This window comes from Gossypium arboreum, chromosome 11 (genome assembly GCF_025698485.1).
Source record: "Gossypium arboreum isolate Shixiya-1 chromosome 11, ASM2569848v2, whole genome shotgun sequence".
Taxonomy (NCBI): domain Eukaryota; kingdom Viridiplantae; phylum Streptophyta; class Magnoliopsida; order Malvales; family Malvaceae; genus Gossypium; species Gossypium arboreum.
Window position 1 is genome coordinate 33,872,024 of NC_069080.1, and position 27,213 is coordinate 33,899,236.

At 35.9% G+C, this 27,213-nt stretch overlaps 1 long non-coding RNA gene and 1 other non-coding gene across 2 annotated transcripts; one reads left to right on the top strand and one right to left on the bottom strand.

The window, feature by feature from the left end:
- Positions 1–1,723: 1,723 nt before the first annotated feature.
- On the top strand, positions 1,724–1,830 carry LOC128284708 (small nucleolar RNA R71). The gene has a single exon (XR_008275131.1). It is a non-coding gene; the product is annotated as a small nucleolar RNA R71 (small nucleolar RNA).
- Positions 1,831–23,005: 21,175 nt separating this feature from the next.
- On the bottom strand, positions 23,006–25,555 carry LOC128283715 (uncharacterized). The gene is made up of 3 exons (XR_008274125.1): positions 25,453–25,555; positions 24,422–24,490; positions 23,006–23,199 (listed from the first exon to the last, which is right to left on the bottom strand). It is a non-coding gene; the product is annotated as an uncharacterized LOC128283715 (long non-coding RNA).
- Positions 25,556–27,213: the final 1,658 nt, after the last annotated feature.

Consider the following 27,213-nt stretch of genomic DNA (forward strand, 5'->3'; position numbering starts at 1 on the left):
TTGTGGGATTAAGCTCCTCATGGCGTCGTTTTGGTTTATCGTGTTTTCTCAGTTTATGTGTCTACCATTCATCTAGCTCCTCTATTTGTAACTTCCGTTCTTTATGGATAGGTTCTTTGTTGTTGCTTGGCTTATGTATGTTCTTCGAACTTGCTTTCTGCAAAGAAGGTTGCACTATATGGTTAGTTTTAGCCAAATAATTTGTACAGTCACCTTAGATTTTTGACGTGTTATTCGAATTACGGGCTTGAAGGGTGATTGTTTCATTTCCCACACGAAGTGTGAGTTCACCTGTGCCAACGTCAATAATTGTTCTGACAGTTGCTAAAAAGGGCCTTCCTAAAATTAAGGGGACGTTGCTATCCTCCTCTATGTCTAAACAACAAAATCAACTGGGAATATAAATTTGTCGATTTTAACGAGTACATCTTCAATAATACCCCTAGGAAATCTGATAGTTTTATCTGCTAATTGAATGCTCATCCTAGTTTGTTTGGGTTTCCCTAGACCTAGTTGCTTAAATAATTTGTAAGGCATAACATTGATACTATCCCCTAAATCAGCCAACACATTATTAACATCTAAACTACCAATTAAACAAGGAATTGTAAAACTCCCTGGATCTTTTAGTTTGTTCAGCAGCTTATTCTGTAGAATGGCTGAGCAGACCGCGTTCAGCTCCACGTGCGATGCTTCATCTAATTTTCATTTATTTGCTAAAAAATCCTTTAAAAACTTGACTGCGTTTGGCATCTGCGAAAGGGCTTCAATAAACAGTAAGTTAATATGTAGTTTCTTTAGAAGTTTAAGGAATTTACCAAATTGTTTGTCTGAGCGGTCTTTCCTTGTTACATTGGGGTATGACACATGAGGTTTATATTTCGTAATCACCGGCTTTGGCTCATTGTGGCCTACCTCATCCTTACCTATGCTTACCACCGTTTCTGGCCTTGGTTTTGCAGCTAGCCCTTCCTCATCTTGAATGGCAATCGCGTTGAGTTGCTCCCTTGGGTTAGATTCAGTGTTGCTTGCCAGGCTACTTTGTGGTCGTTCGAAAATCAAGTTGGTGAGTTGTCCAATCTGAGTTTCGAGCCCCTGGATTGATGTTTGTTGATTTTTGAGTGCAGTCTCGATATTCTAAAAACGAGTTTCTGACACTAAGTTGAATTTTGTTAGCATCTCCTCAAGGTTTGGTTTTTTTCTCTTATTGGTAGGGTGGTTGTTGGAAGCCTGAGGTGGTGGTCTCTGATTCCCTTGGCCTCCCCATGAAAAATTAGGGTGGTTTCTCCAACCTACATTGTAAGTATTGTTATAGGGATTGTTTTGAGATCAAGGATTGTTACCCATGTAATTTAACTGTTCGTTCTCCATGTTGTGGCCATAAGGTGGGTATTCTAAACTACTTGATCTGCCTCCACTTGCTTCACATTGCATTACTGGGTGAACCTGTGGAGAACTAAGGAAACCATCAATTTTCTTATTCAAGAGTTCTACCTGATTAGAGAGCATAGTGATCGTATCGACGTTATAAACGCCGGTTGTTTTCGTTGGCTTTGTCCTCATAACTTTCCACTGAAAGTTATTTAGTGACATCTCCTCTATATATTCATAGGCATCTTCAGGTGTCTTATTATTGATAGTTCTGGCAGTAGCTGGGTCAACCATTTGTCGAGTTGAAGGATTCAGGCCATTATGAAAGGTTTGAACCTGTAGACAAAGCGGTAACTCATGGTGAGGGCATCTTCTCAAAAGGTCCTTGTATCTCTCCCATGCATCGTAGAGTGTTTCTAAACCCATCTGCACAAAAGAAGAAATATCATTACGTAATTTAGCTGTTTTAGTTGGTGAAAAATATTTTAATAAAAACTTTTCGGTCATTTGTTCCCAAGTAGTGATTGACCCCTGTGGCAACGAGTTCAACCACTATTTAGCTTTGTTTCTCAATGAAAAGGGAATAACCGAAGACGAATGGTGTCATCAGAAATGCCATTAATTTTAAATGTATCACATAGTTCAAAAAAGTTTGCCAAGTGAGCGTTGGGATCCTCGTCCTGCAAACCATCAAACTGAATAAACTATTGTATCATTTGAATTGTGTTAGGTTTCAGTTCAAAAGCATTTATGGCTACAACCGGTCTAACTATGTTTGATTCAGTTCCTATTAAAGATGGTTTAGCATAATCATACATAGTGCACAGAGTAGGATTCTGATTAACAGCAATCGCAGGAGGTAGCGGATTTTCTTGGTTTTCAGCCATCTCCTCGGATGTGGTTGAAGTATCGTCCTCTTGCTCGTCCTCTGTGTATCTTAAGCTTCACCTTATTTCTCTCCAGTTTCTGCGACCTGTACGGTCAATCTCACCGTCAAAAAGCAGTGGTCCTAACGGGCTTCCTTTGGTCATAAACTAGAAAAACCTGTCAGAAGGAAATAAGATAAAAATTAGAAAAGAAAATAAAAATTTAAATTGTAATAAAAGTAAAGTGGCTAAAGTAATAAACATCAAGTTTTCCTAATATCCTAGTTCCCCAATAACGGCGCCAAAAACTTGATGCGTGATATTTGTAACAGGTTTTAAAGATTTATAAATGAAGCGTTCTTGAGACTAACTTATTATCACGATTAAGGCAAGTGTACCTATCGAACAGTAGTATAGTTCAGCAAGACCGAATTGTCGAACCTAAAGGAACTATGAGTACTAGTATTTACTTCCTTTTTATTATCTAGCCTAAAATTTAAGAGGTTTGGTTGTCTAAACTAATTACTAACTAAGAATGCACAGAAACAAAAACTTGGGAAATACTTTTGGAGAAATTCGATTGATTGAGACAATACCTAAGGACAAATCCACCTAGACTTCACCTGTTATTTGACTCTGAATCAGACGATTTATTCATTTGACTTGATCCGTAGAAATCCCTAAGTTATATTATTATCTCTCTCGAGACTAATAACATCTAACCCTAGGTTGAATAATTGAAATCTCTTTCTAATTAACTACCTAGAATTGCATTAACTCGATCTATGGATTCCCTTATTAGGTTTCACCGTAATCTGGCAAAATATTGTCACCCTATCTCTAGGCACGCAATCAACTCTACTTAATTATGACAAGTTTACTCTTAGACAAGGTCTATTCCTCCTCTGAATAAGAGCTTAACTTGAATCAATATCCTGGAATATCAAAACAAGAATTAAGAACACATAATTAAGAACAAGTTAAATATTTATCATACAATTCAGATAATAATAACAAGATCTGTCTTAGGTTTCATTCCCCTTAGGTATTTAGGGGTTTAGTTCATCATTATGAAAGAAAACATCTCAAAAGCATAAAGATAACAAAACATAAGAAAACCCAAAACTCTTGAAGGAACTTGAAGGGAGATTTCCAGTCTTGATGATGAATCCGATTGGATCAATCGGCTTTCCTTGTGTAATTCCTTGCTTCCTACTCTGCATCCCCCTTTCTTAAGTGCCTCCTCAAGTGTTTAAATAGACTTTGGAATGCCTAAAAGTCCTCAAAATTGGCCTTTTTCGAATTGGACTAAACTTGGGTTTGGCAGGGACACACCCGTGTGACACGCCCATGTGCGATTATTGAAGGTCGTGGTCAAGGCTGTTAAATGGGCACGGGCGCGTGATCCACCCATGTAAGTCGTGCTTCGATCCTGCCAAATTGACACGACCGTGTGAAAAGCCCATGTGAGGAAGTCCAGGCGTGTTGTTTTCCCATGTGGGTCCATTTTCTCTATTTTGGCATGTTTCTCGCTCTTTTTACTCTTCTATGCTCTTCTAAGTATAAAACATGAAACTAAAGGATTAAGAGCATCGAATTTACCAAATCTAAGGAGAAACCATCTATAAATGCGTTAGGCATGGGGTAAAAATTTGTATAAGTTATGGTTTATCAGTCGGCTCGAGTTTGGGTGCCAAAAAAATGGCTAAAATAGGCTTAAATAGATTACTTCAGAGCTCGTACCAAAGGATCAATTTCTTCTAAAAATCTTTATTATCCTTTAGGGCATCTCATATCTCTCTTTTTTTTTTTTTAGAAATCTCTCCAGATTGCTCATTTCTGAGTTTTCACCCTAGAGTTTATCTCCCTCTTTTATGCTCTTGAAGACGTCACAGTTTTCTAAGGATTAACTTTTTGATTTGAACAAACATATTAGATCAAAATGGTCATTTAAAGGTTGTAACATGGTCTAAGGGTTAAGGGTCAATCAGAGAAAGGTTTTCCAGGAAAAAATATATATTATGTGAAAAAGTATAAAAACCATGAGGAGTTATTTTGAATTTTTTATTGCTCCTTCCATCTCCCATACACTAATGAAAACATAATAGCTCTAGTCGAAGTCCTCACTAATGTGCAGTATGCATGGAGAGTAAAAGGCAGTTTCTCATTCCAATCCCTCGACTGCCCCATTTATTTTTGGACGATATGGCGCAGAATTATGATGCTTGATCTTAAATTCTGCGCAATCCTCTTCTATCAAGGCATTGCTCAAGTTCTTGGCATTGTCTCAGAAGATTCTTTCTTAGTAAACCGTACTGACAAATGACATTTTTTTTCATAAATTTACAGATCACTGATCGAGTTACATTGGCATATGAAGTGGCATCGACCACTTGGTGAAATAATCATTCACTACAAAGATGAAGTGATGTTCGTTTGATGCTTTTGGTGAGATGGGAACAATGACATCCATGCCCCATATTGAGAACGGGCAAGGAGGCACCAAGACATGAATATTAGAAGGAAGACCATTAATATTGTCTACATAAATCTTGAATTTATGACATTTCTGAGCGTAATTTAAACAATCTCGTTCCAACGTCAACGAGAAATATCCAACCCTCATGATTTGCCTTGCCATCATGTGTCCATTACTATGTACTCCACATAATCCATCATGGATTTCCTTCATTATCTGGTTCACCTCTTCTATGTTGACACATCTCAACAGGGTTTGATCACGTCCTCTTTTGTACAAAACATCGCCATCCAAGAAGAAACCCATAGCCAGCTACTTGATTATTAGTTTATCATTTTCTGAGGCCCAATATGGGTATTGCTGGTATTGTAAATATCGCTGAATATCAATATACCATGGTTTCCCATCCATTCCTGATTCTACTCTACATAGTGGGCCGATAAGTTCTTGACCCTTAGGTATATAGGTTGTACTTTTATTTTGTATCCTACTTTGAACATGGCAGGTAGCGTAGCTAATGCATTTTCTAACTGGTTTTCTTCTCCTGGAAAATGAAAAAATTGGACATCATCAAACTCTTTGATCAGTCCATGCACAAATGTTTGATAGTGAATCAGTTTGGAATCCCTTATTTTCCATTCTCCTATTAATTGGTAAACAACTAACGCTGAGTTACCAAAAACTTTTAAAACCCCGATCATTTTCTCAATTGCAATCTGAAGTGCCAAAATGCATGCCTCGTATTCAGCTACATTGTTCCAATAGGTGACTATCAGTTTACCTATAGTGAGAAAATACTGGCTACTTGGGGAGATTAGTACTGCCCCAATCCCATGCCCAATCATGCTATATGCTTCATCAAAATACACCCTCCAAATTTATTCTTCACACTTCAAAATTGACATGATCTCTTCGTTTGAGAAATCAAAACTCATGGGCTCATATTCCTCTTTCGCGCGATTCGCCAAAAATTCCTCTATTATGTTTTCTTTTATAGCCTTTTGGGACACATAAATGATGTCATAATTGGACAATACCACTTGACAACGAGTAACTCCCCCAGACAATGATAGTTTCTCGAAAATGTACTTCAAAGGATCTAACTTTGCGATGAAGAAGGTAGGGTGATACAACATGAATTGCCTTATTCAACACACGATTCATGCTAAAGCACAAAACCTCTTTTCCAGTTAGTAATACTTAGCTTCATATTCCGTGATCTTCTTGCTCAAATAATAGATTGCGTGATCTTTTTTATTTGAATTGTAACAGCCCGATTTTAGGCCTAGTCAGAATAGTGGTTTTGGGACCACAAATCCAGAGTCAGAGAAATATATTTTTTTATTATTTTGGTGTTACAGTATGATTATATGAATGCATGAAAATTTTGGTGAATTAATTTTATAGATTAGGAGCTTAATTACGAAAAAGGACTAAATCGCATAACGTGTGAAAGTTTTGTTCTACTAACTAAAGGTGTCAAATAGCTATGAAATATTAAAGTAGAGGTCCTTATTGAGTAAATAGACCAATAAAAAGTTAGTGGCTAGACATGGAGCCTTAATTCATGGGATGGTCAAAGGGTAGGTGACTTAATTGATAAATAAATAATAAATCTAAAGGCTAGCTATCATTTTATTTCTCTTCTTCTCTTCTCCGTCGAAATCTTCAGCAAGAAAAGGTTTTGAAAGCTTGAAAATTTTAGCCATTAAGTTCTCTCATTCTTGATAATTTTTGTACTTTTGGGACCCTTGTAACATAAGCTATCTAATGAGGGGACTATTTTGCAAAATAGTTGAGAGTCTAGGGTTTTGCCATGAAAGCATTTATGTGGCTAGCTGAAATTTTATGGAAGAAAATGAATCTTGGTTGTTAAATAAACAACTTTTGCGAAAGGGGTTTCATGAAAACACCTAAATGGGCTATTTTGTAAAGCTTGTAAAATAGGTGGTAATTGTGTGAAATGTTTGAACTTGTGAGTTGCTATAGTATAAAAAGAGTTCGGCTAGGCTTGGTTAATAAGGAAACTATATAAAAACTTATTTACGAGTCTAAGGGCAAAAACATAATTTTTGTAAAGTCTAATGACAAAACGGTCATTTTGCCGAACTGTAAATTGTAGAATGTTTTTATTAATGTGATGATTAAATGATTGGAATTTTATTATTATAGATCAAGAAATACGTAATTCGGACCTAGACCGGGCGTCGCTGGAATGCGGTTACGAGGCATTACCGATCATAAAATAACTCAGAACAGACTTTCTTTATAAGGTTAATCATCTAGTAATTTTTTTTATATATGCATTTCATTTCACATACTTATCACATATGTATACTTTAACTTTGATGACATTTGAATATTTCAAATATAAAATATTTTAATTATTAAACAAATGTTATGCGCATACTTCACAAGAATAAATCAATAACCAAATATAAACATATATCCCATACACAAATCTTATCTACTACGTAATAAACATATCAAAATAAACTTTTTCCACTTTCGAACATAACCTATCATCCTTTAATACCAAATCATGAATAACACCTTAACCAAATTAACAACCAAATTCACTCATACTTTTATCTATCCATATTTCATAACCGAATCAACCAAATACATACTTCCAAAATTACTAACCAACTTTAATGCACAAAATAGACATCATGAATGCCATTCATTCAAGACATATAGCATAATAACCAAATGAATGTAAGCCATAATCAAACAACACTGTACTAAAGCATTGAAGTTAGGCCATTTTTACATGGCCTAAATTATACAAAACCAAAATCCAACATTTCAAATTACAATCTAGCCTATACATGCCATAGGTTCGAAAATTTCAGCTTATAAAATACCAAAGACAGTCAATAGTGTGATAAGATTCTCTGACGATTCCCAAGCTCAAAACTTGAATCCAAAATCTATAAAATAGAGGTAAACATGAACACACATAAAGTAAGCTTACATAGCTTAGTAACTCATAAGCAAATAAACAACTTAGCTACATAACCAAATCATATAAACTAAACCAAATTTTTACTATCATAGTTACTTTAAATCTTTAAACTTGTAAATTCATGTATTTTATATGTACTTTCACTTGTATATTATTCATGGCGAATGAACAAATATATATACATTAACAAACTATCATTCAATTTCCAAGCCAAAATATCTTTATCGAACTAGTACATATACTTTTATGTGCATAAATTCATAGGTCAAAGGATAATGATCACATACATATTTATATTATATGGACGAATACACATACATATATATAAGCAAAATATCCTTCAATTTCAAAGCTAAATATCATTATGTGAACACATATATTTATACTCATGAATCAAAATACGCTTCTTATGCATAAGCATAGTAATGACCTAAGGAACACTTTTTATATAAAGATACATTAACAAACTATCATTCAATGACCAAACATATTTATCATACTAAATACACATATGCATACACTTGTAAGTCAAAGTACAACAATTATATATATTTATATCAATGGCCGAATACACCACCAATTGCATATATTCAAAAATAATTTCAACAATGTTCATATTATTTATTTACAAGGCTGAATACCTTTTTCACATTCACATATGTATTTACTTTACTTCAAGCATGTCTTGCAGCAAATATTAACTAATTACTCACTTAGTTTCAAATAGGTAATAAACCAATTCATACCTGACCATTTTAGCTCACTTTTGCACATTTGATCTCAACTTATCAATGCCCATTGAACCATTCGGAATTGGATAGGACACTCTAATAATCACACGTATATCATACAATGCCAACGTCCCAAACGTGGTCTTACATGTAACCACATATCGATGCCACTGTCCCAGACAGGGTCTTACTCGCACATCACATATCAAAATCCTATGTCATGACATATGTATCCTAACTATTCCTAAGGTTCATACAAGGCTTTCGGACGTCGTAACTCGGTCGAAACGAATGCTTGAACATGGTTCTTATTCACATTTGGCATAAGCATATATAAATTCATATTTTTCATACCAGAATATATATTTAACATTTATCTACAATTAAACATGTCTATTTGCCTATAAACTTACCTTGGACGATGTAAAACGGAATGGGACGACTAGTCGACAACTTTCGTTTTTCCCCGATCCAAATCCGATTTCTTTGGTTCTTGATCTAAACATATTCAAATTAAGCTCATTCAAACATATTTTTATTCAATTTAGTCCAAAAACACATAAATGGGTAAATTACCATTTTACCCCTAACATTTACAATTTTTACAATTTAGTCCCTATTGCACAAAACACAAAACATTCAAAATTTCAAGATACCTATGTTTGGCCAAATATTCCTAGTGTTCATACAAGCCCATATATTTCATTTATTTCACATTTTAGTCCCTCAAATTCTTATTTTTGCAATTTAGTCCTAATTACTCAAAATCATCTAAAACTCCAATACAAAATATGTTAATCTAAAGCATATCTTTCATATTTCATCATCAAACCACAAAAGTCACAAGCTATCAACCATGACACAACTCAAAATATTCATCAAAACCAAAAATTAAAGCTTGGGTCTTGAAGATTACTAAGCAACGATCTCAAAAACGTAGAAATTATCAAAAACTGGGCTAGTTACATACCTTAATCAAGATCAACCATGGCCGAACCCTCCAAGATTTTTATTTTTCTTTCTTGTTTTAATATTCAGTGATGAATTTATGAAAGAAAAAATGCATGACAACTTATTATATGTTTTATTATATATTAACATGTTTATTATTTTACTTATTTAACCTTTTAATTAAAATTTTAAACCATTTTAAGCAATGGTTATTTCCATCCATCATATTAAAAATGGTTATATTGCATAATAAATGCTCCAAATTATAAAGACAAGTTCAATTAACTACTTTCACATTTAAACACCAAATTTTCATTCTACGCGATTAAGCCCTTTTTTATTTAATTAGGCACCCAAACGACAAAATTAAAGCACGAAAATTTCACAGATATAAATTCACACAAAATAAACACACTAAAAAAATTTTAAATATTTTTTTGACTCGAATTTGTGGTATCAAAACCACTGTTCCGATTAGAGTCTAATTTGGTTATTACAACTCTCCCCCCTTAGGGATTTTCGTCCCCAAAAATCTTACCGATGAATAGGTTTGGATAACATTCTTTCATTGCATCTTTTGGCTCCCACATTGCTTCTTCAACTCCGTGTTTATGCCACAGCACTTTAAGTAACGAAATTTTCTTATTTCACAATTCTTTAATCTTGTAAGCTAGAATACGAATCAGTTTTTCCTCATATGTCATATCGGATTTAATCTCAATCTCAGACGAATTAATCACATGTGAAGGATCAGATCGATATCTTTGAAGTATTGAAATATGGAATACATTGTGAATATTTTCTAGCTTATATGGCAATAACAGTCTATAAGCAACCGACCCGATACGCTCTATGATCTTATACTACCCAACAAATCTCGGACTCAATTTGCCTTTACAATCGAATCTAAGTATCTTCTTTCATGATAAAACTTTCAAAATAACTTTGTCCCTGATCTAAAACTCTATATCTTTTCATTTCATGTAACACCCCTTACCCGGCCCAGACGTTATGGCCGAATCCGACATGCCACATCGAAGCATTCAAAATATTTTCGATCCAGAAAGAAAACTTACTGAGTGTTTTAAAAGATGATTTCATTATAGGTTAAAGTGAATGGAAGCTGTGCACCAGGTAGGAAACCGGAAAAGAGGAGGTGAGTCCATCGGACTGCTTAAGTACCAAACTCCCTTCGGATCCAATCCTAGACATACAAACCGCCATTGCCATACCTTAACGTCATGTATATTTCTAGGAAACCGATTTGATTAAGTCCTTTTTAGGAAAAGTGATTAATTTTGGAAAATATCTTCATTGCGAAAGCTTTGCCTGTTTTCGTGTTATTTTGAAAACAATTACTGTTTTTAAAAATGCGCCTAAAGCTATCCAATTTCAACAGTTAAATATAAATATTACCTATCTTAGTAATACATATAAAACCATCAAAATAAATAAGCGGCCTTATTACATTTAAAAGCCCAAAACCTCAAACGTAATTAAAAGGATGTCCAGTTCACCGAAGAAAATCAAACTTTGAGCGGGTGGCCACTCCAATTCCCTCACGACTCCAAGCCCACTATGGTTGGGGATTACTGCGTGGATGAAAATAAAAGGGTGAGTTTGGGGAAACTCAGTGTGTAAGGAAAACCCATTCAAAGCCCAAGTCAGCTCAAGCCTATTGGGCCTAAGCCCATTCAGGTAACAGTGGTACTGGACCAGAGCCCTTTTCAGATTACAATAAACTGGGCCTTAGCCCCTTATTTAGATAACAGTATGGCCCATAGGCCCATTTCAAAATACATGCAACATCAATAACATATGCAAGCCCATTTGGGGAGACTACTCAACCCACCAACCACTACACTCCACCCGTACCAGCCCTACACTCCATGTGGGGAATAGCTCAACCCACCCAGCCCAACACTCCATAGTTGCAGCCTTGCTGCTCAGTTAACAGTAAATTGAGGCAAAGCCTCCAGTACGTGGACAAGCCACTTTCAGTACTTCCTCCGTCAATATCCCAATCCCATGCATCGATAATATCAACATGGCATGCGATAAATAACAACAGTCAAACATGCATTTAGGTCAATTTAACCCTAGGGGTATTTCGGTAATTTACCTACTAGAGGTAAAACTGTAAATTTTTCACTTTTAAAGGTATTTCAGTAATTTATCTATTTTAGGGTTTTTCATGCATATTCCTACTTTTCACGTACTAATAGAATCACGTACCAAGGGTTCTTACCGAATTGGGCCTGTTGGCCCATCATTCCAATTTTGGCCCATTAAGCTCAAAAATATCGAGGGCACAGAAATCATGCACTTTGCAGTCCAAATTTTCAGCTTACCAAAAATATTAATCGATTTACCTCACGAGCATTCGCACACTCGCAAATCTACAAAATACCAGTTTTCGGCATTTCGGCTTTTCCACTTTTGCCGATCCAGACTAAGAAAGAGGGTGTTAGTTACACACCTATTTGCGACTATATGCTGACGAGATCCACACACGAACCGCCTACAAGTGGATTACTAACACGTTAAACTAATTATTCAAATACAAACTACGTATTAACCCCTTACAATATTCAGCCAACCACACCTACAGATCATAGTAAGCTTATAAGAAAACAATAAGCAACTCATTAACAAATCTTTGTCAATGTTTACCACATAATCATAATTTCACTGCAAGCTGTCTTCCTGAGCAACAGTCACTAAATTATTTATAACTGGAGCTACGAAACTCCAAATCAAGTGCCGTTAATTTTCCCTGAAAATAAACTCATATATCTTCTATCCATAAAATTTTCAGAATTTTTGGTTAAGCCAATCAATACCAGATTTTTCTCAAAGTTTCCCATGTTTCACTGTTTCACTAACTAACCACTCTTCATTACGAATCAAATTTCTCATTGTACAAAATTCAAAATATGTTCTCGTTTATTCCATTTGAAACTAGATTCATTAAGCTTTAATTACATAATTTATGCAGCTTCTAAATCATCTCCCACAATTTATAGTGATTTTCCAAAGTCACATTACTACTGCTGTCCCAAGCAGATTTATTACCAAATCACTCTTTCACACCTAACTTGCATGCTTGTTATTTAAACATGTATATCACCAATCAATCATCATATATCTATGATTTTACTTATGTATAATCTCCATTTCATCATTTTAAAGCACAACATGTTAGCTGATTTTCCCTTTAACATCTAAGGCACATGCATGCTCATTTGTTTGGCTTAACTTCACCTATCTTCCATTTTTTTCATCAAAAGAACATGAAACAACAACCATTTCCTTCATTTTAATTCATGACTAAATGCTCACAACACAACTAAAAACCAAAATATGCTTCAAGAGTTAAGGTAGAATCAAGAAGAACTCATGAACATCAAGATAGAAGCAAACTACCATGAACTTACCTTCAATTTTCTTCCCCAAGTGACCGAACATTCAAGAGCTTTCTCCTCTCCTTTCTCTTCTCTAACTTTAGGCTATGATGAACAAAGATGGACAAAACTTTGTTCTTTTCCCCCTTTTCTTTTAATAAAATTTCATATTTCATCCATTTAATTCTTTAATACAAAAGACATGAAATGCCCATCATGGAACATTTACCTAAACCATTATCATGGAACATTTACCTAACCCATTATCATGGAATATTTACCTAATCCATTATCATGGAACATTTATCTAACCCATTATCATGGAATATTTACCTAATCCATTATCATGGAACATTTACCTAACCCATTATCAATTTGTACCATGAATTATGGATATCAAGTGCTCATATTGTCTACAACAACATGATGGCTGGCCACTTCATGTAAAATGGGAGGTTTGTCATGCAAATCCTTCTATTTTGCACTCCTATTTATTTGGCCACTTCAATTTAGCCTATAGCATTTTCAAACATTTTCACATAGGTTCTATTTCATAATTTCACCCCTTTTTTCTTATGGAACGAAAATTAACTAAAATTGTTGGGTTCTATCTTAAGCTTGGGCCTTCTAGAGGCCCACTAACATAATTAAACCTACGCCAACATTCATAGAATTCCCGAAAATTGGGGCGTTACAACTCTACCCCCCTTAAAGAAATTTCGTCCTCGAAATTTACCTGATCCAAATAGTTGAGGGTATTGTTGACGCATAGTCTCTTCTGATTCCCAAGTAGCTTCTTCCCTTCCATGATTACACCACAGTACTTTCACTAACGGGACAAATTTCCTTCTGAGAACCTTAACATCTCGAGCCAATATTTGCACAGGCTCCTCCTCAAAGGTCAAATCAGTCTGAACTTCAATTTCTGCAACTGGTAGGACATGAGCAGGGTCAGCACGATAACGCCTTAACATGGAGACGTGAAAAACATCGTGAATCCTGTCTAACTCTCAAGGCAATTCCAACTGATAAGCCACTGGGCCTACTCGCTTCAAAATCCGATAAGGCCCAATGAACTGCGGACTCAACTAGCCCTTCTTATCGAACCTTAATATCTTCTTCCAAGGAGAAACCTTTAAGAAGACCATATCACCTACTGAGTACTCAATCTCCTTACGCTTCAAATATGCATACGACTTTTGCCTATCAGATGCTTCTTTTAACTGATCCCTAATTATTCGACCTTATCCTCGAGACGCCTACCAACTCGGTCCAAGAATTTGTCGCTCTCCTAGTTCAGTCCAACAACTAGGTGTACGACACTTTCGTCCATCTGAGCTTCATACGGTGCCATTCGAATACTACCGTAATAGCTATCGACGCAAATTCTGCCAACGACAAGCAATCCTCCCAACTACCTCGAAAGTCAATCACGCATCCCCTCAACATGTCCTCCAGAATCTGAATAACCTTCCCTGACTGACCATCAATTTGGGGATGGAAAGCCGTACTAAAGTTCAATCGTGTCCCCAACGCCTCATGCAACTTTTTCCAAAATTAAGATGTGAATCTGGGATCCCGGTTAGAGATAATTGAAATCGAGACTCCATGAAGTCGCACAATCTCTGCCACATACAACTTGGCTAACTTTTGAAGTGAAAAGTCAGTACAAATAGGTATGAAATGGGCCAATTTGGTCAACCTATCCACAATCACCCACACTGAGTCTTTCTTTGATGGTGTCAAGGGCAGCCCACTCACAAAGTCCATGGTTACCCTCTCCCACTTCCAAAGTGGTATCTTCACTGACTGTAACAGTCCAGAGGGTAATTGATGCTCAGCTTTCACTTGCTGGCATGTCAGACATTTCCCTACAAACTCCGTTACTTCTCATTTAAGTCCAGGCCACCAGTACAATTCTCGTAAGTCGTGATACAACTTATTCCCTCTAGGATGCATGGCACATAGTCCCCCATGAGCTTCCTTCAATATTGTCTGCCTTAAATCAGAGTCCTTTGGAACACAAATTCTTCCTCGGAAACACAGAACTCCATCACCATTTAAACCGAACTCAGAAGTTTCCCCTTCCTTAACTTGTTGAAAACGAGCAACCAAAGACTCATCTTCCAACTGCTTTTCCTTAATCTAGTCCACCCAGGTTGTCCTTACTTGCAATTCAGCCAACAAACTGCCATCATCATACAGACTCAAATGAGCAAACATTGCTCTCAGATCAGATACGGTTCTACGACTTAAAGCATCGACTACCATATTAGTTTTGCATGGGTGATACTCGATCGAACAGTCATAATCCTTAAGCAACTCAATCCATCTCCTTTACTTAAGGATCAGCTCCTTCTGAGTCAAAAAATACTTAAGACTCTTGTGGTCAGTGTATATAATACACCTTTCTCCGTACAAGTAATGTCTCCAAATCTTAAGTGCAAATATCACTGCTACCAACTCTAAATCATGAGTCGAATAGTTCCCCTCATGAGGCTTAAGCTGTCGTGATGCATATGCAACCACCTTACCCTCTGGCATTAACACGCAGCCCAAACCCACGTGTGATACGTCACTGTACACACTAAAATCCTTCCTGACTCTATTGAATCAACTCAGTGCATCATCGAACTTTCTTCAACTTCTCAAAAGCTTCCTGCTGCTTCTTAGTCCATACAAACGGTACTCCTTTCCTTATGAGTTTTGTCAAAGGTGCTGCCATCACAGAAAAACCTTCCACAAACCTTCTGTAGTATCCTACCAACCCTAGGAAACTTCGAATTTCCAACACCATCCTAGGTGGCTTCCACTCCAAAATTGCTTCAATCTTTCGAGGGTCCACCTTAATCCCTTCGGCAGAGACCACATCTCCTAAGAAGGTTACCTGCCTCAACCAAAATTCACACTTGCTGAACTTCACAAAGAGTTCATTCTCCCTTAACACTCACAGCACTATACGGAGATGCTCATCATGTTTCGCTTCAGTTTCAGAATATACCAGGATATCGTCAATAAAGACGACTACGAACTGATCTAAAAATGGTTGGAACACACGATTCATCAGATCCATAAACGCTGCAGGAGCATTTGTCAGTCCAAATGGCATAACCAGAAACTCGTAATGACCATACCGAGTCCTGAATGCCGTCTTATGGATATCTGCCTCCTTGAATCTTAACTGAAGACATCCAGATCGAAGGTCGATCTTGGAAAATACAGAAGCTCCTCTGAGCTGGTCGAACAGATCATCAATCCTTGGCAATGGATACTTATTCTTAATCGTCAGTTTGTTCAACTGGCGATAATCAATGCACATCCGCATCGTACCATCCTTCTTTTTCACGAATAGCACCGGTGCTCCCCATGGAGACACGCTTGGCCTAATGAAGCCCTTATCCAACAACTCTTGAATTTGAGCCTTTAACTCCACTAACTCCTTCGGTGCCATCCTATACGGTACGATGGACACGGACGCCGTTCCAGGCAACAAATCTATTCCAAACTCAACTTCTCGGTTCGGAGGCAATCTTGGAAGCTCCTCTGGAAAAACATCTTGGAACTCCTTTACGGTCCTAACCTTATCCACTATCAGTCCCTCCTCTTCTGACTGACTTACAAATGCCAAATAGGCCTCACAACCTTTCTGAATCCATTTTTCAGCTCTTAAATTCGACACCATATTGGACCCTAGGCTCTGATACCACTAAATGTAACATCCCTTACCCGGCCCAGATGTTATGGTCGGATCTGACATGCCACATCGAAGCATTCAAAACATTTTCGATCCAGAAAGAAAACTTACTGAGTGTTTTAAAAGATGATTTCATTATAGGTTAAAGTGAATGGAAGCTGTGCAGCAGGTAGGAAACCGGAAAAGAGGAGGTGCGTCCATCGGACTGCTTAAGTACCAAACTCCCTTCGGATCCAATCCTAGACATACAAACCACCATTACCATACCTTAACGTCATGTATATTTCTAGGAAACCGATTTGATTAAGTCCTTTTTAGGAAAAGTGATTAATTTTGGAAAATATCTTCATTCGGAAGCTTTGCACATTTTGTGTTATTTTGAAATCAATTCTTGTTTTTTGAAAACGCTACCTAAAGCTATCCAATTTCAACAGTTAAATATAAATATTACCTATCTTAATAAAACATATAAAACCATCAAAAATAAATAAGCGGCCTTATTACATTTAAAAGCCCAAAACCTCAAACGTAATTAAAAGGATGTCCAGTTCACTGAATAAAATCAAACTTTCGAATGGGTGGCCACTCTGAATTCCCTCACGACTCCAAGCCCACTATAGTTGGGGATTACTGCGTGGATATTCCTCACACTCCAAGCCCACTATGGTTGGGGATTACTGCGTGGATGAAAATAAAAGGGTGAGTTTGGGAAACTCAGTGTGTAAGGAAAACCCATTCAAAGCCCAAGTCACTCAAGCCTATTGGGCCTAAGCCCATTCAGTAATAAAGTGGTAATGGACCGAGCCCTTTTCAGATTATAATAAACCGGGCCTTAGCCCTTATTCAGATAAAGATGGCCCATAGGCCCATTTCAAAATACATGCAACATCAATAACATATGCAAGCCCATTTGGGGAGACTACTCAACCCACCAACCACTACACTCCACCCGTACCAGCCCTACACTCCATGTGGGAATAGCTCAACCCACCTAGCCCAACACTCCATAGTTGCAACCTTGCTGCTCAGTTAACAGTAAATTGAGGCAAAGCCTCCAGTACGTGGACAAGCCACTTTCAGTACTTCCTCCGTCAATATCCCAATCCCATGCATCAGATAATATCAACATGGCATGCAGTAAATAACAACAGTCAAACATGCATTTAGGTCAATTTAACCCTAGGGGTATTTCGGTAATTTACCTACTAGAGGTAAAACTGTAAATTTTCCACTTTTAAAGGTATTTCAGTAATTTATCTATTTTAGGGTTTTTCATGCATATTCCTACTTTTCACGTACTAATAGAATCACGTACCAAGGGTTCTTACCGAATTGGGCCTGTTGGCCCATCATTCCAATTTTGGCCCATTAAGCTCAAAAATATCGAGGGCACAGAAATCTTGCACTTTGCAGTCCAAATTTTCAGCTTACCAAAAACATTAATCGATTTACCTCACGAGCATTCGCACACTCGCAAATATACAAAATACCGGTTTTCGACATTTCGAATTTTCCACTTTTGCCGATCCAGACTAAGAAAGAGGGTGTTAGTTACACACCTATTTGCGACTATATGCTGACGAGATCCACACACGAACCGCCTACAACTGGATTACTAACACGTTAATCTAACTATTCAAATACAAACTACATATTAACCCCTTACAATATTCAGCCAACCACACCTACAGATCATAGTAAGCTTATAAGAAAACAATAAGCAACTCATTAACAAATTTTTGTCAATGTTTACCACATAATCATAATTTCACTGCAAGCTGTCTTCCTGAGCAATAGTCACTAAATTATTTATAACTGGAGCTACGAAACTCCAAATCAACTTCCATTAATTTTCCATGAAAATAGACTCATATATCTTCTATCCATAAAATTTTCAGAATTTTTGGTTTATCCAATCAATACCAGATTTTTCTCAAAGTTTCCCATGTTTCACTGTTTGACTAATCTGACCACTCTTCATTACGAATCAAATTTCTCATTGTACAGAATTCAAAATATGTTCTCGTTTATTCCATTTGAAATTAGACTCATTAAGCTTTAATTACATAATTTATTCAGCTTCTAAATCATCTCCCACAATTTATGGTGATTTTCCAAAGTCACGTTACTACTGCTGTCCCAAGCAGATTTATTACCAAATCACTCTTTCACACCTAACTTGCATGCTTGTTATTTAAACATGTATATCACCAATCAATCATCACATATCTATGATTTTACTTAAGTATAATCTCCATTTCATCATTTTAAAGCACAACATGTTAGCTGATTTTTCCTTTAACATCTAAGGCACATGCATGCTCATTTGTTTGGCTCAACTTCACCTATCTTCCATTTTTTCATCAAAAGAACATGAAACAACAACCATTTCCTTCATTTTAATTCATGACTAAATGCTCACAACACAACTAAAACCAAAATATGCTTCAAGAGTTAAGGTAGAATCAAGAAGAACTCATGAACATCAAGATAGAAGCAAACTACCCTGAACTTACCTTCAATTTTCTTCCCCAATTGACCGAACATTCAAGAGCTTTTTCCTCTCCTTTCTCTTCTCTAACTTTAGGCTATGATGAACAAAGATGGACAAAACTTTGTTCTTTTCACCCCTTTTTCTTTTAATAAAATTTCATATTTCATCCATTTAATTCTTTAATACAAAAGACATGAAATGCCCATCATGGAACATTTACCTAAACCATTATCATGGAACATTTACCTAACCCATTATCAATTTGTACCATGAATTATGGATATCAAGTGCTCATATTGTCTACAACAACATGATGGCTGGCCACTTCATGTAAAATGGGAGGTTTGTCATGCAAATCCTCCTATTTTGCACTCTTATTTATTTGGCCACTTCAATTTAGCCTATAGCTTTTTCAAACATTTTCACATAGGTTCTATTTCATAATTTCACCCCTTTTTTCTTATGGAACGAAAATTAACTAAAATTGTCGGGTTCTATCTTAAGCTTGGGCCTTCTAGAGGCCCACTAACATAATTAAACCTATGCCAACATGAATAGAATTCCCGAAAATTGGGGCGTTACATTTCAAGTCTGCATATGATTTCTGATGATCTGACGCCATTTTCAGACTTTCACGGGTCACTTTCACTTTCTATTCAGTCTCTCTGATCAATTCGACCCTGTATATCTTATTTTTACTGAGCTCAGTCCAATACAATGGTGTATGACATTTACGACCATATAAAGCCTTATAAGGTGCCATTTTATTGTACGGAAATCTAATCAGAGGTATATGTCGTTCCCACGTGCCTTCGAACTCAAGAATGCAACATTTCAACATATCCTCAAGTATCTGAATGACTCGTTTAGACTGACCACCTATCTGTGGAAGGAAAGCTGTGCTGAAATGTAATTTTGTACCTGAAGCATCATGCAGTTTCTTCCAAAATCGTGATGTAAACCTCGAATCTTTATTCAAATCAATAGATATAGGTACACCATGTAATCTTACAATTTAAGAAACATACAATTCAGCCAACTTATCAAGCGAGTAGTCTGTACATATCGAAACAAAATAAGCCAATTTAGTCAATCAATCAACAATAACCCAAATTGCATCTTTCTTACTAGGTGTCAACGGAAAACCGGATAAAAAATCCATCGTGACTCTATCCCATTCCCATTCAGGTATCATAATCAGCTGAAGCAATCCAGAAGGTACTTGATGCTCGACTTTTTACTTGTTGACAAATTAAGCATTACGAAACAAAGTCAGAAATATCTTGTTTCATACCATACCATCAGTAAAGTTGTTCAGATCATTATGCATCTTTGTACTACCTGGGTGAACAGACAATCAACTGTTGTGGGCTTCATTCAAAATCATCTGAATCAGCATTTGAATTCCTCCGAACACATATTTGGTTTCTGAACCTCAGACAACTTTCAATATAAACATCAAAACTCTGAATCAACCTTCAAATCACCTTGGACCTGCTTTACTAACAAATCATTATCAACTTTTTGAGTATCACAAATTTTGCTGAATAAATAATGGTCTTACTTTTAATTCAACTATTATTGAACCATCATCAGACATAGCCATATGCGCATTCTTTGCACACAAAGCAACCAGTGATTTTTAGCTTAAAACATCAGCAACAACATTAGCCTTTCCCGGATGGTAGTCAATCATAAGCTCATAGTCTTTTAACAACTCTAACTATAAGGAATCAGAGGATATCTCTATGTACTCCATTATTATACTTCAACCTGTCCATTGACACATGACTGAGGTTCGTAAACTCTTTGTTCAGTTTAGGCTAAATTAGAACTAATATTTTAGTGGATAATATCTTCATGCAAAAGAAAGCTTCAACAATTGAACTAACTTGAATTTACCACAACATTTCTCAAATAGAATTGTTCCGATAGACATAATTCTATATCAAATCCTGAAAATAACAAGTTCTACTTCCATACTATCCTTCAGATCACACATGTACATTTAAAGTTTATTTCCGATCCAGTGGATAGATTCAAACTCATATAACCCAGTTGCATTTTCAATCAAATAGTTTCAGATCAGATTAAACCACAGAATTGGTCTTTTCAAAGAAATCTTTTCTTCTCGTTAGAAAGAATAATCCAGACATATCTTTATATATACACTACAGTCATCAAATAGAAATCATATTGTTATAATAGGATTATCGTCTTACCCGTGAAAATATATAATATCCTGGCTACTAACGAAGCATTTGAACCCAGAAGAATATCAAATATGATTTGAACAACAACCAATACAGAAGCACAACTTTTATAAATGGACATCTCTTATAGATAATCACATAGAATCATAAGAAAACCAGAATAAGAAAATTTTCAACATCTGAAGCCACACTGAATATCATAAAATTACAACCTATATAGACTGATATCAATTCCGATGATATTCCAAAAATGTCCAGAAAGAACAATATTACTCGTAAATGCTGAAATCTACAGTAATAGAAGCAATATAATCTTCACATATTTTCAACGGAACAATAGCCAGCAGAAACAGAGTATTAGCATTATAAAGATTTCTCCATCGTCTTTCATATCTGCACAAAGGAATAAATACCAAAAAAAGACATAGCAATGTCGAATACAACCCCAAACAAACCAACGATACTTTCATCTATTAATATGTTTAGCCAATGTTCTTTTATGATAAGAATTCCTTCTGAAATAAAATAGTCACATATACTTCTGAGAATAAATATACACATAGAATGCCCAAAAGGAATCATACCCAACTATAACCACTACATTCAGCCCTCAATACAATTCAAACATTATTTCAACTGTCTAATTTTGCCATCAGAAATTTTCACATTATCGCTTTACTAACAGAAATCAATTCAGAAAAGCTTTTAGCTAATATTTTCCTTAATTAACATACCTGAATAGGTCATTTGATCGAAGATAACTTCTTCTTTAACAGTGACGTCACATAATCAGAATAATCTGCAAAACAATGTTTCTTTTAATGCTGTCTTCATTTGTTGATTCTATTTCTTTTCTGGCCATATTATTAATCTTTCGAACATGGACTTATGTAACTCCACACTCTTGAGCTTATTCAACCCAAATCCTATAGATTTCATAGTAACATTTCACTAATAAGGGGGGTGAGGGTAATAAAGCCTCAAATTTAATTTACACATATATACACATAACACACACTTTCACAAACAGTCAATTCATTAATAATTTCACATTGTCCAAACATTTAATAAACATTTGCTTTTAATCACCTTTATTCTTAGCACTTAATTCATATACCAACTCAAATCATTGATTTACAATCAAAACATTTCAGATAGCAATCACAACTCACATATCATAATCTATATGCTCATATAATTATAACATTTGTCAACATCAATATATCATACTCTTTGATCCATACCTTTATGAGTTTCAACTCATCATCAACACATTTCCATTTAAACATTTGAGTACACATTCCGTACTATCAAAATTAGCTCGGTTGAAAACTTATCTGTCTCATCAATATAATTTTTGTCAGAGTCAGGAGATATCACACTATCCCATGTTAAATATGGCATGTATAGCTAGACTCACATACACTATGGTAGTCTTAGAACTGACTAAACCATATGTAACACCCCAAACCCGGCCCAGACGTTATGGCCGAATCTGATGTGCCACATTGAAGTTAAAAACCCATGTTTCGTTTTAGTGCTTTAAAAACTGACTTTTGTTAAGCTAACAAAGTGAATGGTAGCTGGGCACCAGGTAGGAATCCGTAACAGAGGAGGTGAGCCATGAAGGTTGCTTAAGTACCAAGCTCTTCTAATGGATCCAATCCTAGACATGCCCACAACCATTGCCACACTTGGTTAAATCGACTTGTAATTTATTTAAGTTGAAATCTTTGATAAATCGGATAATTGTGGCGTGGTGTTATTTTGAAAACAATTATCATTTTGAAAACACGTCCTAAGTCTAGCCCATTTATTAACAAATAGATTAAAGTTATTAAAATAAAATAATCCTAGAAAAATAATTAAAATGGCCTTATTACAACCCAAAACCAAACAATAATATTAATAAGATAAAACTTATAAAGAAATAAATCGGCTACTTATTGCAATTAAAAGAAACAAAAACAGTAGTGTGGCCATCTCCGAGTCCCTCGCAGCTCCAAACCATCTAAGCTTAGGGATTACCTGCACAGTTAGAAACAGGGTGAGTTTACGAAAACTCAGTGTGTAATCCCAATAACAAACAAATAGTGAAAACACAGTATCAGTACAATCTGGGTCAAAGCCCTATTTAGTCTTGACATATACTGGGCCAAAGCCTTTCGTTTAACGATTACTGGGCCGAATCCTTTTCATAAACCATATCACTGGGCCAAAGCCTTTTCATAAATCATTTCACTAGGCCGAAGCCTTTATTGTAAACGGTATGGCCCATAGGCCCATTTCAATATCACATGTAATGTCAATGGATGTATTCAAGCCCATTTCAATATCACATGAAATACCAATGAATGTATGCAAGCCCATTTGGGGAGACTACTCAACCCACCATCCGCTACTCTCCACCCGTACCAACCAACACACCAGGTGGGGAATAACTCAACCCACCCAACCAACACACCACTGGCAGCATAGCTGCTTTATCATATATCTGGAGGCCTAGCCTCTTTAATAACTGGGGCAAAGCCCTTTTCAGTAAACTGGGGTATAAGCCCTTTTCAATAAACTGGGGCGTAAGCCCTTTTGCACTTCTTCCATCTATATAAAAACCCAACCCAATGCAACATGTCATGTATGCAGAATGTTATGCCCATATTTGAATTAAACAATCACAGTCAAGTTATTCATATCACCAATATATATTCACAATCAAATCTGTCAACCACACAGTCCAAGTCAGTCACTTGCCCACAAGGGCACAACAGTCATTTTTCACATTATAAGGGTATTGTCGTAATTTTACCAAATATCAGGGCTTTCCATGTTCATTACAATTATCAATATTTCTGAGTGTTTAAACAATGATCTTTAAACCACTTTATCAAATTCGAGCTTTGGGCCCAAAACCCCTAATGGGCCCTACGAATGCTGATTTAGCCTACTTAACCCAAATTTTACAACAATAATAATCGTGTTAGCGTGCAACTTTTCCAAATTCCATTTTCTATCAATTCTACCCAAATGGGTCCGAAAGCCCATTGGGCCCAATTTCAGCCCATTGAGGCCCAACTTACCATCGTGCACAAAATTGAGTTCTTACCTGTTTCATCGATCCAAACACCGATCTTATCGTATTTATCACATCTATACCCAAACACAACATTACAAGTTCCCGAAATACTGGTATTTTAGCATTTTGGCTTCTCAGCAAATATTAATCTAAGCTATTACGAGGGTTAGTACACACCTGTTACGGGTTGAAGTTGAAACGTTTCCAAAATCAATCGCCTACGATAACCACCACCTGTCACTCAAACTTAACTAATCCAATATCAATATATGTAAATCCTAAGCACATCAGTCATACGGAACATAAGGGCATATTTGTCATTTTACCATACAGGGGTATTACGGTCACTTTACCCTATAGGGGTTTTACGGTCACTTTACCCTACAGGGGCTTGACGGTTTTTTTACCTAATAGGGGTATTTTAGTCATTTCATCCTATAAGGGTGTTTTGGTAAATCTACAGACCAAGGGTATTTCAGTAATTTTGTAAACTAATGGTATTTCTATAATTTTTAGAAAGTCAAGGGTATTTCTGTAACTTTGTAAATTAGGGGTATTTTGGTAATTTTACAAATTGAGGGTATTTTGGTAATTTCACAAACCAATGGTATTTTGGTAATTTTACAAACTAGGGGTATTTTGGTAATTTTACAAACCAAGGGTATTTTAGTAATTTTGTAAGGGTAAAACAGTAATTCTATAAATCGAGGGTAAAATGGTAATTCTGTAAATCGAGGGTAAAACGGTAATTTTGTAGGTCGAGGGTAAAACGGTAATTATGTAAATCGAGGGTAAAACGGTAATTATGTATATCGGGGGTAAAACGGTAATTCTATAAATCGGGGGTACTTTGGTAATTTTACAAGTCGAAGGTATTTCAGTAATTTTACAAATCGAGGGTATTTCAGTATTTTTACAAACTAAGGGTATTTCGGTAATTTTAGTAAACTAAAGTATTCTAAACAGGGATAACAATACGAATGGGCCTAAAGCCTATTCTCGGCCCAAATGGGCCCACACGCTCGTGTGGCCCTTTTAGCCCAAATCTAGCCACAGATATGAGATTCACCTAGCCTAGTCTAATATTTACTACACAATCAAACAACTTATCCAATTGGGCCCGTAGGCCCATTGGGCCCACATGGCCCCTTTCGGCCCATCGCAGCCCGAAGAAGGATCCTATAGCTAGAGTAGTGAGAAATACACACCTGATAGGAGACTGGAGTTAGTCCATGCTCCGAGCACTCTTAGCCGACGCCCAATCCAAACGAGCACACCATACAGCGAAAGGGATCAGCCAAGAAAGGTACCTTTACTCTCCTCATGGTTCCCTCTATTTAAAGCCAGCTTTGTATCCACTCTTATGTTAGCTTCCCGATGTGGGATCCATCCAACATCAGAGTTTAAATTCAACACCAACTTTTGCCACCCCCTGTTAGCAAAATAAACGCTCCTTACTTGCCATGGGATTCGAACCCATGCCTCCCCTCAGATGCTCCACACGCTTCTTGCCACTAAGCCACAAGGCCTTTTTGTGTCATATTTTATCCCCAATTAATTATAAGGTCTAAAGGCCAAAGTCCAGGTTCCCTTAAAAAAACAAAATAAATTGCAAGAGCCAAGACTTGAACCCAGGCTCCCATACAACCTTAATGACGCCACAACCACTAGACTACATGCTTCCTTGTGTCATTTATTTACCACAATAATTTAAAAGGCCCTCATCCAAGCATCCAGATTTTTTTCACTTAATACCAAAATTTTTGCTAAAGCCCAAGTTTGAACCCAATATTTCTCCAACACTTCTCAAAGCCATTAACCACTAAAGCAAACATTTAATTGTTTCATTTCATTGCACAATTAAATACCTATATACAACCTCCTTACGGACCCCCACTCAAGGCCCAATACTTCTAGGCCCAAATTCGGGGTGTTACACCATAGCTCTGATACCAACAAAATGTAACACTCCTAACCCATATCTGTTGCTGGAATGGGGTTACGAGGCATTACCAATCACAAAACAATTCAGAACAGACTTTCTTTATAAGGTTAATCATCTAGTAAATTTTTTTATATATATGCATTTCATTTCACATACTTATCAAATATGTATACTTTAACTTTGATGACATTTGAATAATTCAAATATAAAATATTTTAATTATTAAACAAATGTTATGCACATACTTTATACAATCAAACATACATTATTTCCTTTCATATAAGTGAAATATTCTATAGTAACATTCGCTTCCCTTATTACTACATTTGCATAACATGAATAAATAATTATATAATTCACTTAGCATATGCTAAAATATCAAACCACTCAAATAAACTATCCAAAATGTTCAAATAATGTGCCATTTGAAAATGATACATAATCATATTCATTTCATGTCTATTCGCAACCAAGATCTACTAGTACATATTAATTGATTTTCAAATAATTTTCAAATCCAAATAGTCAATACCTATCATTATTTTATAACATAAGCATACTCCAATGTACCACATACTCTTGACATAAATTTTACTAATTAATGCATTAAATATTATAACTCAAACACAAACATCATTTACTTCATAACCAAAACACCACCTTTTATTCTTATACATATATACTTTGAGTTAATAAATGAGTCATACCATTTCATCTTGTACAAAAATATGTAGATATATATACATATATAAATATATATACAGTTATCGAATCACCAAGTTGACCATAACCATTCCATATATTTCCACCAAATAATCAAGTACACAAGTACATTACATAAGCTTCCAAATCAATTCATGATACAATCTATACTTCACAAGAATAAATCAATAACCAAATATAAACATATATCCCATACACAAATCTTATCTACTACGTAATAAACATATCAAAATAAACTTTTTCTATATTCGAACATAACCTATCATCCTTTAATACCAAATCATGGATAACACCTTAACCA